The sequence below is a fragment of the Centruroides sculpturatus genome, unplaced genomic scaffold (genome assembly GCF_000671375.1).
Source record: "Centruroides sculpturatus isolate CEXI.00-Female unplaced genomic scaffold, Cexi_2.0 scaffold100, whole genome shotgun sequence".
Classification (NCBI taxonomy): domain Eukaryota; kingdom Metazoa; phylum Arthropoda; class Arachnida; order Scorpiones; family Buthidae; genus Centruroides; species Centruroides sculpturatus.
The window spans coordinates 930604-936603 of record NW_019384300.1 but is presented as its reverse complement, the minus strand read 5'-3'; positions in this window follow the sequence as shown (position 1 = coordinate 936603).

Genomic DNA, 6000 nt, shown 5'->3' with positions numbered 1-6000 from the left:
TATTTATTAATTTCTTATTGTAATTTAATCGATAGAAAGAAAGAGATGGGAGCGTAAANGTATACACGCCTATATAACTTTATACACTGTAAAAACTGTACCCAAAAAATAAATAAAACATTTTTTAATATATTAAAATAAATTTTATAATCTAAATTTTTAGTTTATTAAATAAATTTTTATATAAAAAAATTTTTTAAGTAAAAATTCTTCATTTAAAAAGTTGGAAAAAAAGTGATGCGAATTTTCCATTTGATAGCATCAATTGATTTTAGAGATATAAGAATTAATTTTGTATTCAGTTTTAAGAAATTATTTTGTCTTAAAAAGAAGTCAAATTAAGTAGATCCTTATGGTCCTTTCTTAATCTTACTAATTAAATTTTTTTTATTTTTTTTATTTTTAGTATCTCAGTAATTGAATTGGTCGAAAGAACATCCTCTCTTTAAACTGCTCAACCGATAATCTAAGATTGTAAATTTTTTTCCATATATAAGTATACATAAAAGTGACGTTATTATCATTAAAAAAATAGATATAACGTTAGAAAAACTTATTAACAGAATTTAAAGCCGCTTCGTAAAATTCTTATGCAATTAAATTATCTATAATCTTACAATTCTTGATGAGAAACATTGTACTGAATTCACGTAATTTGTTTCTAGAATGAGATTTCTTTTTTTTAACGTGTGATGCTGAATTTATTGATCGAGTAGCTTTTTTTTATCTTTAAATTTCATCGTTTAATGCATCTTTTCTGCTTCTAAATGCTGAAAGGACGGATTCGAATCGTATGAGAAAATTTAACATGGAATTTAGCATTGTTTTCAATTGAAAGCTCCACTCTACCAATGTTTAAAGTAATCGTGTGGATCGTTCGGAAAATTAAAAAAATGTTTAGGATAACTTTGAGGGACTTTTTTATATTTATAAGGAAATTTTAAAGTTTTTTACGTTTTCAAAAAATTTATAGGGAATTTTTCTTATTTCTAGGGAAATTGTAGGGAATTTTTCCTATTTGTAGGGAATTGTAGGGAATTTTTCCTATTTGTAGGGAATTGTAGGGAATTTTTCCTATTTGTAGGGAATTGTAGGAAATTTTCCACCTTTGTAGGGATATTTTTTCACATTTGTAGGGATCTAATTTCTGGAACTTATTGACTACATTTAGATCTTTTTCCTATAAAAAAATAAATTTTGAAGGTTTTATTTTGCATTCAAACTTGGAGACAGCATCATCAATATGGATAAATTCGAACCATAAAAGTAAAGATAAAAGTTAGATCTCTGTAAATTTATTGATTAAAGTTATCGTCCACCTTTGTAGGGATATTTTTTCACATTTGTAGGGATCTAATTTCTGGAACTTATTGACTACATTTAGATTTTTTTCCTATAAAAAAATAAATTTTGAAGGTTTTATTTTGCATTCAAACTTGGAGACAGCATCATCAATATGGATAAATTCGAACCATAAAAGTAAAGATAAAAGTTAGATCTCTGTAAATTTATTGATTAAAGTTATCGTCCTACTTTCTAAATAAAATTAGCTTTGTTTAATGATTTTTACCTCTTTGTCTACTTGGACCTTGTCTATTACTAAGACTTATTAACAGAAAATAAAGATATTTTGCTTTACCTGTCGACTAAGACTTCCTCTCTTTGCTAGTCAGAAATTACACCAGTATAATAAGTCCTGTTTATAAACATGGTCCAAGTTTAATAGGCAATATAAAAACAAAAAAGTAGCTTTATTTAAATTTAAATTTTATTGCTTAAAGCTCTTATCCTGCCTTTAATTGTAGAGAAATAATCATCAGAATGAGTAGATTCGAACTGTACATTAAAGAATAAGAAGGATTTTACTTTTGATCCGAAGCTCTCTAAATTAAAAAAACGCTATAAATTATAGGTAAAATATCCCTTAAAATTTCAACCTGATCTTTCTCACCTTTCCAACTCTTACTGCTGAAAACGTAATCAACCAACAGTATAGAAAAACTAGTCATATCGAATTTAACATCATATCTTTTACTAATATCAAGCGCGAATTGTGAGAAAAAATAAATTTTTTAAATGGCTTCAAGTGTAAAATTTTCTCAATTTTAAACTACGCTTGATCAATTTATCACATACACATGCAAAGAATTTTAATAATATTAAGCATCAGTCCAGTAGAAGAAAGTGTGGAAAGTGTTCGCACAGTTCTAGTCCATTAACAGCATCAAAATATCAAACAGTTTGATCTTTTAACAAGCAGGAAGCATTGTTTATCAATACTCTGGACTAAATTTCAAATTAAGTATATAAATTCGGCAGCTGTCAACAAGTTAGCCAATAATTGAGAGAGATAACAGTGTTAACATCATATTGCTTGGTGCAAGGAAGTCGCATGTGCCTTGTTATTAATGACACTAAGTGTAGTGTAGTGTCTGGCTTCTCATTCATTTGTTGTCTATAATGACAGCATCGTTAGCATGCATTTTAACGTCTCGGATACTTTGACAAGTTGATGCTGAGAAACCCTTTGTTTTCGAATTAAACTCCTCTAAACGGCATCTCCTAAGATAAATTTAATCTATAATCGTTTCTACTTTAATATCGATTCCATCTTTATTATGTCGAAATGGTGTTTAATTAAAGATTCTCTTGGGGAATTTTTGATGTCTAAAGGTGCTTAAAGATGTTTACTGTTTCCTTCCGCAAACAAAATATTCATCCCTGCTAAAATTGTTTTCGATTTTTTAGAAAGTTCAGAGGAGAAGCTTTTCGGCTGAAAGCTCCACTCTACAAATGTTTAAAGAAGTAATCGTGTGAATCGTTCGGGAAATTTTAAAAAAATGTTTACAGTAACTTTGAGGAATTTTTCACATGCTTTTAATTTTCCTACAAAAGTGAAATGTTTTTTACTTTTGTAGGGAAATTATAGGGAATTTTTTTATCTGTAGGGAAATTATAGGAATTTTTTTATCTTTAGGGAAATTATAGGGAATTTTTACACTTGTTTCTACACAACTAGATTTTTCACATTTGTGGGAAAATTGTAGAAAAATTTTTTACATTTGTAGGGATATTTTTTACTTTTGCAGGGAAATTTGGAAAATTTTTCGAATTTGTTGAAAAATACAGGAAATTACGATTTTTGTGTAATTTTGAATAAAAATCAGATCTCTGAACACAACAATTACTTAATTTTTCAAGGAATTAATTCGTAATTTCAAATAAATAGAAAATGAATATAGTTCAATAATTAAATCCTGAATGCAAGTTTAATCTAAGAAATTAGAGATAATTAATTATTTATTTTTGTGAATTTTTGAGAGAAATTTTAAAAAGTTTCTAGCTTGAGAAAAATGTCAAGGAATTAGTGTATAATTCTGAAAGAAAATAGGTAAAATTTTAAACAATTAAAACTAAATTTGTCCAGGAAAAATTAGGGAATTATGATGTTAGGGAAAATCGTAGCATTCAAGTAAAATCAAACCATTTTTTAAGAGAAGGAAGCTAGAAATACTGGCTTTGTGAAAAATTCTGGGACTAAATTCATTCATTTAGAAGAAAATTATAATAAATCCTTACATTTAGGGAATCCTGATCTTAGGAAAAGTTTAAAGAAATTAATTAATGAGTGGTTTGTAAAATTTTGATAAGAATTCCTAAATTTAAAAATTAATTAATAGGGACAATTAGAGACATTTGCAATTAATCTTAACATTTTGAACAATTAATTCATAATTTAAGGAAATTTATTCTTGAATTATTTAAGACAAATTGTTAATTTATCTTAAATAAAATAATATGAACATAACAAAAAGACAATTAAGTATTAATTAAGTAATTAATATTGAATTTATAAATAAATAAATATTTAATTTATAAATTTTAAGAGTTACAAATTAGTAATCTCTTGGAATTTGGTAACAGTTAATTGACGAATTTAAGGATTTAACCCAATTTTAGGGAAATAGTAAATTCATTAATTGTATTAAGGATAATGTATAATCTGAAACGTCTATTTGTCAGGGAATTAATCAATAATTTTAGGGAAATTGTTGAATTCTCAATTAACGAGAGAATTTTAAAAGAAAAATTATTATATATAAAAAAATCCTTAAATTTCCTGTTGTTAAGAAAATCTAAAATTATCTGATTTAAGGGAAATGATGTGGAAATTTAATAACACTTCATCAAGATAATTTAATTTATCTATAAATAGATCAGAAAGTATATCCCAAACTACTCCAAAGAAGAAAAAAAACAGTAGATTGTCTGACATTTATCCTTTAAAAATCCTTAAATTCTTGATAATTTATAATTAAAAAAAATTACAAAATTAAACCCGTATCGTCTAGGAATTTTATAATTAAGACAAAATTTAATATAGTTGAAACATAAATCTAAGTGAATACGCTGCTTCAGGACTTGTTGTGGCTTATAGTTGTAACATATGATATCCTTCCCCTGCAGAAAACAACAGTAAATTTTAAAGTGTAAAGCCCTAAATTCTAACTTGAGGCCTTAAACTGTACCTTCACAGTGTGATGCTGTAAGCTGTATCCTCGCAGTGTAAGTTCTTAAACCTTACCATCTTAGTATGAGTTTTAAAAAGTTTTGTAGCATGAGGCCCTAAACTATATCCCGGCAGCGTGAGGTCGTAAATTGTTTACCTTAGTTTCGTACTTAAATTGTAACCTCTCAGCTTACGGTGAGGACTTACTATAACATCTTAATATGTACTTTCGTAGTTTGAGGCCTTGAGGCTGGCTCTAATTTGTGCTCTCGCAGTGTGAGGCCTTAAGCTGTACTTTTTTAAGACGAGGCCCTAATAGCATGTTTAAATTTATACGTAAATAGGCCTGTACTACTTAAAACTTTGAAAGAATAGCAGTCGAAGATAACTTCTGTTCTTTCAATTAAAAAGCAAAAGACAACAAAAAATAAATCCCTGCAACACCCTAAAGACAGAAACAAAATTGTATTAAGAAAAGTTGACAAAAGTATCCAGCTATCTTTTAATTTAATTTGAAATATTTTCTATCCGTTTCGCTTCAAGATGTCAAAGCAAACTCCGAAAACAATAATAGGAAACTAGTGGAAGACAGAGGAATTGCCTTGGCACTTAACTACGCTTAATTATCAACATCCAACTGAAGAGTTAGAAAGCTTAATTATATTTCCTTAGTAATTAGATAGCATTCAGTGACGGGACATCACTTAAAATTGTGTTTTGAATCTACCTTTGCTAATGGGTTCGAATCCCTTTGAAAATCATTGAAAATTTGTTTCGATAGAGAAATTCGCAAATGGTAAAGTATCTAGCGTAATTATCACCTTATTCACGATTTAATAAAGTTAAAAGATTTTTGGACATTCAATAGAACTTTACTCCTGCTTGTTACTCTTTCATTTTTCTTCTGAACAATGCGAGTAAAGTGAATTATAACTGCGCGTCGCGTCGCGTCGCGTCGCATCGCGTGCGATCCAACGTTACACCTAGTTTATTTGTACGGTATTTATAATTACTGTAATTTGTTAAATAAATTAAATTAATTATTGTTTACTTGTTTTTTTAAAGAAGAGATTACATTTTATTTTTAATTAAGAAATAATTAGAATTAATTATAAATGATGCCGCTTCGAAGAATCCATTTATAAAAATCTGGTAGCAGTTGTCATTATTTTGTAAATAATCACGTAAATAATTAACTCTCACGTAACAATGTACGCAAAAGTTGTTTTTAAATAATCGATTGTTACGTAATCATTACGTAATTAGCATTTTTATAAACGATTACTTCGCAATAATGACGTAAAAGATTGTTTATTACGTAGCAATTGTTCTGTGTAATAAACAATATTCTTTAAATCATAGAAAACTGCTTCGTAACAATGAGAATATTTTATACGCTACGTCATGCAACAATTGCTTAAAATGCATTTATAAAATAACCAATTATTACGCAATCCTTGCGTAATAATTACGTTTTGTTTAATTGTTAT